The sequence below is a fragment of the Bubalus kerabau genome, chromosome 14 (genome assembly GCF_029407905.1).
Source record: "Bubalus kerabau isolate K-KA32 ecotype Philippines breed swamp buffalo chromosome 14, PCC_UOA_SB_1v2, whole genome shotgun sequence".
NCBI classification, from domain to species: Eukaryota; Metazoa; Chordata; class Mammalia; order Artiodactyla; family Bovidae; genus Bubalus; species Bubalus kerabau.
In genome coordinates this window covers 6,738,077-6,753,332 of record NC_073637.1, presented here as the reverse complement: position 1 = coordinate 6,753,332, position 15,256 = coordinate 6,738,077, and the positions used below count along the sequence as shown (strand labels likewise).

The window sequence follows — 15,256 nt, the reverse complement described above, 5'->3', positions numbered from 1 at the left end:
ACAACTAGAAAAAGCCACACGTGCAGCAACAAAGACCCAGCACAACCAAAAACGCAAGTAAATAAATGCATTTCTTTTTAAGTTCAAATATCCTGAACTTCTGTGTCTATACTATGGTAACAAATATAACTGAGAGCTAAGCAGCCATGGAGCTAGACAGACACGAGTTAGCAGTGGACAGACCCGCATTTGACAAGGTGGGTTTGACAGGCTGAGCTGAACTGGACACTCTTGAGCCAGTTTATTGGGGGCAAGTGCCATGTATGTCAGCTCTCGGGTTGCCCATCCCAATTTCACTTTCTTCCTTTTCAATGCAAGAGCACCTTCAGTCCAGGGCGAGCCTTGGGGAAAGGAAGAAGGTGCAAAGAGGCTAGCTGGGCTTGCAAGTTCTGCCTACATTGCAGCAAGAGGCCCCTGATCACCCTCCAGTTACCAGGACTCTCTCCAGCCATCTGCCTGCAGCACCTGCTCCTCCTTGGCCAGCACACATCTCAGACCAAAGACAGAAGCCGGGGCATCGGGAAAATAAGTGTGCACTGCCCTGCTTGTTGGCTGATTGTGTTCAAACCAGAACACAGTGACTTTGGGGGGACTGCTTCATCTTTCCTGCAAATATAACCACACGTGGCTGTGCAAGTACATGTGTGTGTGTGTGTGTGTGTGCGCGCGTGCACGTGTGTGCGCGTGTGTGCACACACCACACTCACCTGGGCAACAGTGTCACCAAATAGTCAATCAGCCGGTTGCTGTGTATTTTCATTACTGGAGAAAGTTGCTTAAAGGAGGGTCGCTGGGTTCATGCCGCCGTGCGCTCTCAGCATCACAGCTTAGGGTTAGGGCATCTGCTTCTAGTCTCTTCCATGTGCTCTTAAATCTGCTTCATTTCTTTGATTTTCTGCCTCCAGGTTTCTCTTAGGAACTAAATGGAAGTTGACTTGAAGGTTTCTGGGTCGATATGTGGGAGATTTGGAGAATTAATCTGATTTCTTTCCCCAGTCACTGTCACTTTATTTATATATTTATTTATTTGGGCCGTGCTGGGTCTTCATGGTTTTGCAAGCTTTCCTCTAGTTGCAGGGAGTGCGGGCTGCTCTTCACTGCAGTACACAGGTTTCTCATTGCAGTAGCTTCTCTTACTGTGGAACACGTGGGCTTCAGTCATTGTGCCACGTGGGCTCATGAGCTGCAGTTCCTGGGCTCTAGAGCACAGGCTTAGTTGCTCCAAGGCGTGTAGGATCTTCCAGGACCAGGAATCAAACCCTCGTCTCTTGCACTGGCAGGCGAAGTCTTTACCACTGAGCCAACAGGAAAGCCCACTGTCGTTTTATTTAAATGAGGAGTTTTCCTGTCACACAAAGTTTTTGTTTGCTTTTTTAAATAATCATCTTAATGTTTGTGTTCAAAGAGAAAGAAATTTTCCAGCTTTGCCATTCCCCAAACTTCTGCACAGACTCTCTCTTCCTTTCCATGTGTGTTTGGAAGACACTTACTTCCCTCCCAAGCTCACCAGTTTTCTGTAACACCTCCTCAAACAGAGCCACATGCAGTAAGACACGCTGCTGCTAACTTTCTGTTTTCCAACCTCTTTCCCCAGAGCAGAGGTTCTCAACCAGGGAAAATTTGGCCTCCTGGGGGACATCTGTCAATGTCTGGGGATATATTTGGTTGTCACAACTGAGTAGCAGGTGCTGGGGCATCTAATGGGCAGAGACGAGGGATATTGCCAAAAACCCTGCAACACACAGGACAGCGAAGAATCACCCACCCCCAGTGTCCCCAGATGTCCCAAAGTATCAAACGTGCTGAGTCTGAGAAACCTCCCTCCAGAGATACATTTCAGCAAGCTTGTGGTCTGCCTTCCAATTCTCAGAGGTGACAGTTTACCAGATGCCCTGCCACCTGGAACATGGGTCCTCACGGGTCCATCTTCTGATATCAAAGTCTCCATTCTAGATTGTGGATTGCCAAGGTCAGTGCCATGCATTTTCAGTTTTCACTGTGCCTGACACATAGAAAGGAAGAAATTTTTCTTAGTACTAACTATATAACAAGCAACTGCTACATCTCAGTTTCTTAACATTATTTTTTGTTTTCTTTCTGTTTTCCCAAAGTCTGATAGAGGTCAGAGAATCTCCTGTGTGGCTCTCCTCCTAAGGGTGTCTCTAGATCCAAATTCTTCTGTTTGGTGCCACTGCCCTCTTAAACACATGACCACTGAGGTCGCCATGGAAAGGAAAGGCCAGACCATCAAGCAAGATGTTTTAAGAGTGGGGAAAGAGGCCTGTATCACTTCTGTTCCCATTTAACCAGAACCTAGTCTTAAGGCTTAAACCTAATTCCAAGTGTGCCTGGGAAATGCAGTCCTTAGAGATGCCTAAAAGAATGCAGTAAAAAGGAATGAAATTGTGCCATTTGCAAAACATGGATGGATCTAGAGACTGTCACACAGAGTGAAGTAAGTCAGAAAGAGAAAAACAAATATTGCATATTAATACATATGTGTGGAATATAGAAAGGTGGTATAAATGATCTTACTTGCAGAGCAGAAATAGAGACCCAGAAGCAGAGAACAAATGTAAGGGAAAGAGAGGGGTGAGATGAATTGGGAGACTGAGATTAACATATACATACTATCAATACTATGTATAAAATAGATGACTAATGAGCGTCTACTCTACTCAGGGGTCTGTAGTGGCCTGAATGGGAAGGAAGTTCAGAAAAGAAGGGACGTATGTATAACACATGGCTGATGCATTTTGCTATACAGTAGAAACAAACCCAACATTGTAAAGCTACTATATTCCAATTAAAAATTAATTTACAAAAAGAATGAAGGGCATGTGGGAGCATCTCTGCAGTTTCTTCCAGACCTCCACCCCACCCAACTCCAAGGTTCTGCATTTCCTGATTTAGCCCATCTGCATGGGTGGGCTCTACTGGGGTCTCACAGCATAGACACTGGGGAAATCAGTTCTAGAATCTCCAGCTTCTGGCTCCTGCATCAGCGTCCCTTCCACTAAGACCACAGTAAATAGAAATGGCCTTCTCTCTGACATCAAGACTTCCATTGGAAGATATCTGCCCAGCTAGACGTCAAGAAAGAACCAAATGAATAACCACTCTGCTGGGCAATGTCAGTTACAGGCCCTTGCCATCTATCAAGAACCAGCTGAGAGAAGTGGGTCCCACAAATCCATTAGCAGTCAAATGCTTTATGTTCAGACCTTGCTTTCACATTCACACAATGCTAAATATATCCTGGCAGAATGAGAGCCAACACCCAGCCAACTGCCTCTGTGGCCAGAACTGTGTCCTCCTCTCTAATTCGCTCATTAGTACTTGCAGTGGTCAAGCGTTGGGGCTCCATTTCTTTTGGCCCCCAATTTCCTTGATGTAGACCCCCCACCATGACCTGTCATTATATCCACAAAGAGGACAAAGACAAAGAACTCTGGACACTGTCAGCTCAGTCCTAGGGTCCTTAATTCCTTTTCTGCTTAAAATTCTAGTTATTGACCAAGTCTGTCATCTGTGTCTTCAAGGGGCGACCTGGTTTCACCCTGAGAAAGGAGGGCAAAATGTCCTTGGAGTGATTTAATTTTGAATATTGAGATGAATGACTATGCCCTCATGGAATGCTTTGAAATGATGGAACAAAAGAGACTCATTAAACAATTATTACGTTCAGGCAAAATGAGAGAAGTGTGCTTAAAGTGCAAATGTAGGACAGACAAATGAGCAGCTTAGGGTTATCTGGGTTATCAAAGAAAGCTTCACATAAAAGGTAATGACTGAATTGGGTTTTGAAGGCTAACTAGGAGTTCTCTGGATGGAGGGAGTGATGGGAGGGGTCAGAGAAGGATATTCTGGGCAAAGAATAGAGATAAACATTCCCCTTTTGTGAGATAAACATTCATCTTTTTAAATGTAACTCCTAAATTCAGGTGAGGAAACCTTCCCTTTTCTCCTTTGCCTTTTGCTTCTCTTCTTTTCCCAGCTATTTGTAAGGTCTCCTCAGACAACCACTTTGCCTTTTTGCATTTCTTTTTCTTTGGGATGGTTATGGTCACCGCCTCTTGTACAATGTTATGAACCTCCATCCACAGTTCTTCAGGCACTCTATCAGATCTAATCTCTTGAATCTATTCATCACCTCTACTGTATGATCATAAGAGATTTGATTTAGGTCATACCTGAATGGGCTAGTGGTTTTCCCTACTTTCTTCAACTGAAGCCTGAATTTTGCAATGAGGAGCTCATGATCTGAACTACGGTCAACTCCCAGTCTTGTTTTTTGCTGACTGTATAGAACTTCTCCATCTTTGGCTGCAAAGAATATATAACCAATCTGATTTCAGCATTGATCCTCTAGGGATGTCCATGTGTAGACTCATCTCTTGCATTGTCAGAAGAGGGTGCTTGCTATGACCAGTGTGTTGTCTCAGCAAAATTCTGGTAGTCTTTGCCCTGTTTCATTTATCCAAGGCCAAACTTGCCTGTTACTCTAGGTATCTCATGGCTTCCTACTTTTGCACTCCAATCCCCTATGTTGCAGCTTTCCTGTTGGTTTAAATAGTAAAGAATCCACCTGCAATACGGGAGACCTGGGTTCAATCCCTGGGTTGGGAAGATTCTCTGGAGGAGGGCATGGCAACCCACTCCAGTATTCTTGCCTGGAGAATCCCCATGGACAGAGGAGCCTGGCGTGCTACAGTCTATGGGGTCTCAAAGAGTCAGACATGACTAAGCGACTAAGCACAGCTCCTATAATGCAAAGAACATCTTTTTTGGTGTGAACTCTATAAGGTCTTGTGGGTCTTCATAGAATCATTTGACTTCTTTTGGCATTAGTAGTTGGGGCATAGACTTGGATTACTGTGATATTGAATAGTTTGCCTTGGAAACAATCCCAAGATTGTTCTGTCATTTTTGAGACTGCACCCAAGTACTACATTTCAGAATGTTTTGCTGACTATTAGTCTTCTGCTGAATACCATTTCTTCTAAAGGATTCTTGTCCACAGTAATAGATATAATGGTCATCTGAATTAAATTTGCCCATTCCCATCCATTTTAGTTTACTGATTCCTAAAATGTCAATTAGGGTCACCTAAAATAGGAAAAGGAGTACGTCAAGGCCGTATATTGTCACCCTGCTTATTTAACTTATATGCAGAGTACATCATGAGAAACACTGGGCTGGAAGAAGCACAAGCTGGAATCAAGATGGCTGGGAGAAATATCAATAACCTCAGATATGCAGATGACATCACCCTGGCAGAAAGTGAAGAGGAACTAAGAAGCCTCTTGATGAAAGTGAAAGAGAAGAGTGAAAAGGTTGTCTTAAAGCTCAACATTCAGAAAACGAAAATCATGGCATCTGGTCCCATCACTTCATGGCAAATAGATGGGGAAACAGTGTCAGACTTTATTTTTGGGGGCTCCAAAATCACTGCAGATGGTGATTGCAGCCATGAAATTAAAAGACGCTTTCTCCTTGCAGGAAAGTTATGACCAACCTAGATAGCATATTAAAAAGCAGAGACATTACTTTGCCAACAAAGGTCCGTCTAGTCAAAGCTATGGTTTTTCCTGTGGTCATGTATGGATGTGAGAGTTGGACTGTGAAGAAGGCTGAGTGCCAAAGAATTGATGATTTTGAACTGTGGTGTTGGAGAAGACTCTTGAGAGTCCCTTGGACTGCAAGGAGATCCAACCAGTCCATTCTAAAGGAGATCAGTCCTGGGTGTTCTTCTGAAGGAATGATGCTAAAGGTGTGCGAAGAGTTGACTCAATGGAAGACTCTGATGCTGGGAGGGATTGGGGGCAGGAGGAGAAGGGGACGACAGAGGATGAGATGGCTGGATGGCATCACTGACTCGATGGACGTGAGTCTGAGTGAACTCCAGGAGTTGGTGATGGACAGGGAGGCCTGGCATGCTGCAATTCATGGGGTTGCAAAGAGTCGGACACGACTGAGTGACTGAACTGAACTGAACTGAAAATGGATTATTCCAGCCATTCACACTTGAGTGTGAATCAAGTTTACTAACTCTCTTTATTAGGAACTTAGCTCACAACTGAGTTGTAGTGATCCCTGACCAACAATTATTTTGTTGATTATTTGTAGTGATCCCTGACCATCACTTATTTTGCAAGTCTCCCCATTCAACTTCAATTGCAGTTCTGACATCCATCTATCTTTCTTCTCTGCTCAACTCACCTCTTCATTGCCCAGCTAATTGTTCTGTTCTTTCCTGGACCACTGCGCTGGCCTCCAACCTTGCCTCTCTGGCCTCAGCTGTAAACCTTCCTTCAATCGGTCCTCTACATAACAGCAAGGATGACAACCCATCCTGTCTTTCCAATCCCTGACTTGCCATATTTTTGTGGCTAAGCTAGCTGCCAGGGTTCCTAATGATCAGACCACTGTGACCGTCCCAGCCCCATGTCCGTCCACACTGACCTCCCAGGAGTCCCCAGATGGACCCTGCCCTCTCACTCCCTGCCCGTAGCCCTGCTATCACTCCTCCCCAGCCCTCCTCTCGAGGCTACAATCGACAATCCACTCATTTTGACTCAGATTAGAGATGCTTTACTCTGAGAAGTGTTTCGTGACTGTTTCTAAGTTCGGGAAGCTTGACCCTCCTTTGTGCCTCCCTAGGAGACCCCCAGCCAAAGACTGACCCCGTGTGATGTGGGGTCCTCATCTCTCCCTTGGCTATGCTTGTCTAATCCATCAGGGGGGCAATGAAAATAGGTATTCTATAGAAACATGCTAAATAAAGTAATACGTAAAAACTCCAACAAAGGATATTCTCTCAAAAAAAGAAAGATGGACCACATGCTTTGGGAGGCCCCTAGCAATGCCTAGCTTTGGAAGATGGAGGACTTGGGAGGCCACTAGTCATGGCAAAAGGTGGATCTAAATTCAGTCTTGCACCTGAGTACCTTCTAGTTGAACAAGCAGATTCAATTTCCTCCTGCAGAGAAGCCTGCCTTCAATCACTGATTTTTTTTTTAAATGAAAGTGAAAGTGAAGTTGCTCAGTTGTGTCCGACTCTTTGTGACCCCATGGACTGTAGCCTACCAGGCTCCTCCATCCACAGGATTTTCCAGGCAAGAATACTGGAGTGGATTGCCATTTCCTTCTCCAGGAGAGCTTCCCAACCTAGGGATTGAACCCAGGTCTCCTGCATTGTAGGCCGACTCTTTATCATCTGAGCCACCTTAGTTTCAGCATGTAGGATCTAACTGCCTGACCAGGGATTGAAATCAGGCCTCCTGCATTGGAAGCATGGAGTCTTAGCCAATGGACCATCGGGGAAGTCCCACCCCAGTATCCTTGGGACCAGCCCCCTGACCCCATTACATGTTTCCGCAGAGCTACAGCACCGTAGATGACCCTTTCTTAATGTTTATCTTGCATGAAATTATTTTTTCAGTATTTTTTTCTGGCCAGATTGTAAATTCTATGAGACTACAGATGGGGCTAATTTGTTCATGATGACATCACTCAACCTCACACTTGAGCATTAACTAAAATACTATCTGACAAAGTACACACAGAATGGCTTCAACTCGGGTTCTTCAAAAAATATTATTATTTGCAAAAAAGGAGCCAACATTAATATAATTATTGATTCAAGAGATAACTGTGTTGAATGCTTGATGCCAAGCGTGGCAGACGTGGTCCCTCACTTACTGGAAGATTAAAGGAGACAAGCAGGTGAATAATGATTCCAAGTGGACAGAAGGCAGGGGTCAGATGCAGTCATTCCTGGGCTCATGTGCCAGGCCTATCAGGACCTTCTGCCTGGTGCTGAGCTATTTGCTGAAGTTGTTAGAGCTTCAATTTTCTCAACTATAGCATGTGAACCTAAGCAGGGAGCTGAGAGACAGCATATTAAAAATATCCAACAAGAGCCTAACACGGGGAAGTGTTTGATATATTTAACTGATACAATTACATTAGAAGGCAAATGTGATGTGTGGTGTCATGATTTCATCATCCCTGGAGAACAGGATGGGAGAGAAGATGGTAGAGAAAGGGGGGTATACCGAGGGTGAGCCCCCTCTCCCATCTGAACCAAAAGCAGAATTTACAAAGTGAGCAGTTTTCTTCTCTTGAGAGTCCTTTGGACTGCCAAGAGATCAAACCAGTCAAGCCTAAAGGAAATCAACACTGAATATTCACTGGAAGGACTGATGCTGAAGCCGAAGCTCCAATATTTTGGCCTCCTGATGCGAAGAACAAACGCATTGGAAAAGACCCTGATTCAGGGAAAGATGGAGGGCAAGAGGAGAAGGGGACGACAGAGGATGAGATGGTTGGATGGCATCACCAACTCAATGAGCATGAGTTTGAGCAAACTTCAGGAGCCAGTGAAAGACAAGGAAGCCTGGTGTGCTGCAGTTCACGGGGTCACAAAGGGTCGAACATGACTTAGCCACTGAATAACAACAAAAGACAAGAAGAAACAGGCTCAGAGAGGTGAACTGACTTCTCCACGCTCTCACAGTTCATCCGTGGAAGAACCTGGCCTACCGGGTTTTCTTCCTCCAAATTTGGTGATATTGCCTGTATGTCCTGCTGCATCCACATCCTGCAATTCACTCGGTATGTGTTTATTATTTTTTAATATTTATTTGGCTGCATTGGCTCTCAGTTGCAGCACCTGGACTCCAGCTGTGGCTAGCAGGCTCAGAAGTCACAGCACGTGGGCTCAGGTGCTCGTGGGTTGTGGGATCCTAGGTCACTGACCCAAGATCAAACCCGAATCCCCTGCACTGCAAGGCAGATTCTTAACCACTGGACCGCCAGGGAAGTCCCTCGGTATGTGTTTACTGAGCGTCTGCTGCACTGGACCCCGATGACGCAGTGAGGAAACGCAGGGCAGTCTGGGAAGGAGGGTACCATCCTCTCCTTTCCTAGCTGACACCTCCCATCATGCCTTGACTCTCTGGAGAGGAGCAAGGCATCTGAAAGCAGGCAGTGTGGAATAAAGCAGCTCTTCACTAATGAAAAGGGTGGTGCATAAATAATCAATACTGTAGACTTCTGCATGAAAAGCCCATTTCCACTGATTTATATCCTCTTTTAGAAATAACCTGTACAATTATATTGCATCCATAAGCAGGCTGATGTAACAGAAAGCCCATCATAGCCCGGGCACCATTTAGCAACCTACTATTTAGTCCCCAGGATTTTAAGGAAATTAGATAATCATTTAAATGAGACTGCTGAAACTGTTTGGCAGAGAGGGAAAGGGAGAACACAACAGCGTTTGTCAACTTAATTCTCAAAATAGTAGAAGGTGGACTTCCCTGGTGGCATGGTGGATGAGAATCTGCCTGCCAATGCAGGGGGGCACGGGTTTGATCCCTGGTCCAGGAAGATCCCATATGCCCTGTGGGGTAGCTTGGCTCATGCGCTACAACTGCTGAGCCCTCCAGAGACCGCCGGCCATAACCAGGGAGCCCATTCGCCACAATTACTGAGGTCTGCACGCTCTAGGGCCCACGAGCCACAACTAATGAGCCCCTGTGCCACAACTACTGAAGCCCACGCGCCCTAGAGCCTGTGCTCCACAGCGAGAGAAGCCACTGCGGTGCGAAGCCTGCACTCCACACCTGGAAGAGCGGCCCCTACTTGCAGCAGCTAGAGAGAGCCAAGGAGCCAATGAGGGGGACTTCCCTGGCGGTCCAGTGGTTAAGACTCTGCCCTGCAATGTGGGAGATGAGGCTTCAATCCCCGGTCGGGGAACTAAATCCCACCTGCCATGGAACAATTAAGTCCACACAGGACAACCAGAAAGTCCGAGCACCTCCGTGAAAGATCCTGCACGAAACAACAAAGATACCAACTAAGACCCAATGCAGCCAAATGAATACGTAAATAAACCTTAAAAAAAAAAAAATCCAGTGAGGTCTCATTTCAACTCAACTGTGCCTCCAACATTAACCGAGCACCTGTGATGTGCCAGCAACTCGGATGGACCCCAAGGGCAACAGAAGGGACAGCATCCCACGAGGTGGGAGCTGAGGCTGCCATTTTTGTTCACCCTATGTCACCACCCTTGGGCAGAGCCTGAGACACGGGAGGCGCCTGATGATTCTCTGATTAGTGAACAAACCAACCGCAGTGTCTCTCCTTATGGCATCTTAATGAGGTGTCAACAGTAATAACAAGCGTCCATGTCTTACCCTCATAACTCCGGACCCCCACAAGAGGGACCTGAAGATGCTCACAAGAAGCAAGGGTGTATTTAGAGCAAAGGGTACAGAGAAGAGAACCCAACAGAAATGGAGCAAAAAGGAAAAAAGTAAAGAAGAGCACAGTGCATCTGGGAGAGGGGAGATTTCCACGTGGAAGTCAGGCCTGTGCCTCAGTTTCCCTCCACGTGCCCACCCCCGACAGGCACACGCCTCCCATCAGTGAGGGTGGGGCTGTCAGGCCACAGAGCTCAGCACAGAAGGACTTGCAAAGCCACGCACATGTGCGCACGCGCCGGGTGAGCACCACGACCTTCGAGGAAGATGCTGCTCTTCACTTCTCAGTGATCCAAACAAAAGGGAGCCGGCATTTCCTCTCAAGGACACACGTTCCTCCATCTGGGGAAGCACCTTCTAAGGGAAGTGGAGGAAGGAAGGCCTTCACGTTGGCGGCCGGCGTGTTCCTCTGAGGCACAGTCGTCTGCTCGGGCAGCACGTCTTCTGTGATCGCCGCCGGTGAGCACAGGACCGGCGAGGCTCAGAGCACCAGCACGAAACAGATCCGTGGGAAAGTTAGAGGCCTAACCATCTCCCGACTCGGGCTTTTGATCTCTTTCATCCTGATGTTCTCAGATTCCAGGATCTCAGCCACTCATTCACTCAACAAAGCCTTCCTGAGCATGTGCCCTGCAAGGGGCACCCACGGGAGCCAAGCAGACATTCACCTGCCTGGGCAGAGCAGACGAGCCCAAGCCCATTCTCTGGTTACCATCAACCTAGTGGCTGATTAACCAAGGGGCTTCCCTGGTGGCCTAGTTGGTAAAGAATCTGCCTGCAATGCAGGAGGCCCAGGTTCAATTCCTGGGTCAGGAAGATCCCCTGGAGAAGGGTATGGCAATCCACTGCAGTATTCTTGCCTGGAGAATTCCATGGACAGAGCGGCCTGGCAGGCTACAGTCCACGGGGTCACAAAGAGACATAACTGAGCAAATAATACTTTCAGTTTTTCAGCAGCTGAAGATGGGTGAGGAGTTGGCATCAGGCTGAGTTAAAATGCCAGCTTGGCCCCTGCCCACCTGTGTGACTTTACAGATATGGCTTAACCTCTCTCTAAGTTTCTTCAGGTGTCAAAGGAAATAGGAAACTGTTTTGTGGAAATGGATGGAATCCACATGCATCGGTGGTTTAATAGAGTATCTTGGTGTAAAGCAGGCATTCAGAAATGTGATTTCAGGGACTTTCCTGGTGGCCCAGTGGTTAAGACTGTGCTTCCACTGCAGGGGGTGTGGGTTCAATCCCTGGTCTGGGAAGTAAGATCCCACATGCTGCACAGTGAGGACAACAAATAAAAACAAAATTAAAAAAAAAAATGATTTCAAATGATGAGTATCACACTTTTCACTTGGAAAAGTGGGGGAAAAGTGCTCCTTGGAAGAAAGGTTATGACCAACATAGACAACTTACTAAAAAGCAGAGCTATTACTTTGCCAACAAAGGTCCGTCTAGTCAAAGCTATGGTTTTTCCAGTGGTCATGTATGGATGTGAGAGTTGGACCATAAAAAAAGCTGAGCACCAAAGAATTAATGCTTTTGAACTGTGGTGTTGGAGAAGACTCTTGAGAGCCCCTTGGACTGCAAGGAGATCCAACCAGTCAATCCTAAAGGAAATCAGTGCTGAATATTCATTGGAAGGACTGATGCTGAAGCTGAAACTCCAATACTTTGGCCTCCTGATGCAAAGAACTAACTCATTCAAAAAGACCCTGATGCTGGGAAAGATTGATGGCGGGAGGAGAAGGGGACGACAAAGGATGAGATGGTTGGATGGTATCACCGACACAATGGACATGAGTTTGAGTAAACTCTGGGAGTTGGCAATGGGCAGGGAGGCCTGGCGTCCTGCAGTCCATGGGGTCTGAGTCGGACACGACTGAGCAACTGGACTGACTGACACATTTCACACAATCATGGAATTTAAACATTTTAATTACTCCTTTGCCTCACACACTAGATCCCATGACCCACTGAGGGTAAAGACTGAGTTTTGTTCATTTTTGTCCCTGCGGCACACAGAGGCCAGCGGAGCAGAGGGCTGAATAAGGGACTAGCAGATAAGTGAACAGACACCCAGATTCCGCTGCCCAAGGAGGCGGGGATCTGAGAACGAGGGAGTCCTAACGTCTGCGTCTCTCCAGCACGTGGCTCTTCCTCCCCCAGGCAGTGGAGCAACCCCACTTCTTTCAGCGAGAAGAAAGGGAGTGTGCCCCAGCTCCTGAGTTAAAAAGCCTTTCTCCCGAAAGTGAGTCACTGGATTCCTGACCTTCAAGTAGAGTCTGTCAGACCCTGAGCACTGACAGTCAATTTTAGGTGTCCATAGGGCCCATCCATGGTACCCAGATAGGCAGTCAAGCATTATTCTAGATGTTTCTGTGCAAGTGTGTTTCAGAGGAGATTCACATTAAATCATGATTTGAATCATGGGTAAAGGTTATTCACACAGCATGGGTGGGCCTTGTTCAATCAGTTGAAGATGTTAAAAAAAAAGACTGACACACACATTACCTGTCCTCCCCACTCTAAAGGAGAAAGAAGCCGGTCGTTCGGTCAGCAGATGGCCTTTGGACTCAAATTGTAACTGTCCCCTGGGTCTCCAGCCTACTAGCCTGATCTGCAGATTTTGGACTTGCTGGCCTCCATATTCACATGAGACAATTCCTTAAGATAAGTCTGTCTATCTCTCTGTCTCTTTATATATGTGTATATGTGTGTGTGTGTGTGTGTGTACACATGTGATCTTACTATCCTATTGATTCTGTTTCTGTGGAAAATCTGAACACACCAAGCAGAAGTCAAGTGTCCCCAGCTGTACCAGGAAGTGTCAGGATATCACAATATAAGAGACCACAGCGAGGACTCAAAGAGGCCTCCAGAGTGATCTCATCCAATCCTCTTTCTAGATATTGAGAAACCGAGGCCCAGAGAGGGCAATTATCTGGCTCAGGGTCACACAGTGGGGTGGAGAGGAAGCCAAGAACAGGGAACATCTAAGACCCTCCACGTCCCTCCCACATGACAACATGAAGCTCTTGGAGTAACATTCAATTTAATTATGTGGACAAACGCAAAGAAAAATAAGACCAGCAGAGGATTTTATTGAGCACTTTTGTGCCAAGCTCTCCGCTGCAGGATTTTATACGCTTATTTCATTTAATCTTCTCAGCAACCCTGCGAGGCAGGCATTAGTATCCTCTTTGACAGATAAGCCATGAGTGGGAGAGGGAAAACAGTTCCCCTGGGGCAAAGCTGCTGGCGTTTCTGGAGGTGGGAGGGGAAGCGGATGCAAGCTGCAGCTTCAGCCCTAAATTTGAAGCCCTCTTTGCTTAAGATGCTGCAGGAAAGAGCAAGGCTGCAGGACCAGAGACGCCTGGGCTCCTGGGGAAGGGGGCGTGTCACGTCATGGCAACCCTCACCCCCCAAGGATTTTTCATGCCAATGACCTTACTTTGCTGTGAATCTCTAGTTCCTGCACATGTCTCTGCACACAAAGGCTTATTTTGAAGGGAACACCTGTTCCCTAATCGCTCCAGCTGATGCTGCAATCTCCACAGATTGTGATGTTATTTGCTAATGCACTGGGCTTCTCGGGGACTTGAAGGCACAGCCCGTGAGGGAGGCGGGGGAGTGGATTTTATTCCTTACTTGGCAGCCCTTGCCTTGCGGGGGGCTGGGGGGGAGGAGGCACAGGATGGTCACGGGGCTCTGAGCCCACATAATCAGATGGGACCCAAATGGAACTGGTCCTGAAAATAGCCCATTGAGCTGTGAGCAAGTTCACCACTGAGCACCCACCAATAAGCTATTTTATCTGACTCTTGTGAAAAACAGAGATGTCTTCTTTGACACACATCCCCAAAAATAACCAAGAAAAGAATGGAGGGGAAAAAAAAGATACTGTATCTTGCGCCCGCTGTGAGCCTATTTCTGTACTAAAATCCTTTCTAAGATATAGGTATTGTCCCATTTTAGACTGGAGGAGCCTGCATTTTTACAGGGTGAATAGAGTCTGCCACATCACAAAGTATTGAGCAGAGCAGATATTTGAAAGCATAGCCTTCTCTCTGCCTCATCACTGCAGTGATGCTCGGCCTCTCCAGATGTAACAGAATCAGGCAGGCTGAGATGATCTACACTGTTCCTCATCCCAAGCCACACCAGGTCCAGGGCTTCTGAAAGGTTCCCGCTTGGCATCCAGGTGTCCACGGAGATGCCTTGCTCTCCCCCTGCTCACTGTCTGCCGTCGTATAAGGCAGGGAACCCCTCTGTGACTCAGCTCTCTCACTGCTCAGAGTTCTATATGAACATGACCAGGTACTTGGATCAGTCATCCATCCAACACACATCTCCTGAGGGTTAACCACATGTGCCGGGCATGGTGCTGGGCCCTAAGGATGTGGAGTTGAAGGTACTGGGCTCTGTCCCCAGTTGTCTGGAGCCCAGTGGAGGAAAGACAGAGATGCCTACAGTTGACTGTAGAGAAAGCATTTGGGAGGGAGAATTTCTTGCTAGGAGATCAGACAGTGCTTCTCAGAGGGGCATTCGAGGATGTGCAGACAGGCACCCAGGAGTTCCTTCAGGGCAGACACCCAATCACCATCATACCCTGTGCTCCTGTGGTCCCAGCAAAGGCCCGTGTCTGGGGATAGAAGTGTCGTCAAAGATGCATTGAAATGATCTACAACCCCTGATATGCCCTGATGTTCCAAACCATGTTCCCTGGAAAACAGAGTCTAAGTCAGAGATTTTCAGGTGGGTCTACTGGGGAGGTCTCAGAGGCAGAGCATATGCAGGAGTGGGAAGCAGCATGGGACAGAGGGAGAGGCTGGGCTATGATATGGTCATGATAAAGCCTTCGGTCAAGCCTTGAGGGGTCTGGAGCAGGGATGGAACTTTTTACCTATTACAGCAACGAACACACATACTCACCTGCGAAGTTATTGAGTATCAGCAACCCCACTCTACAGGTGGGAAAACTGAGGCTCAGA

At 47.0% G+C, this 15,256-nt stretch overlaps 1 protein-coding gene across 1 annotated transcript in view; it reads right to left on the bottom strand.

Annotated features, from left to right (window-relative positions):
* Nucleotides 1-15,256, bottom strand: part of FAM135B (family with sequence similarity 135 member B) — a 219,691-nt gene that overhangs the window by 53,735 nt on the left and 150,700 nt on the right. The gene's annotated exons all lie outside the window — the stretch shown is intronic.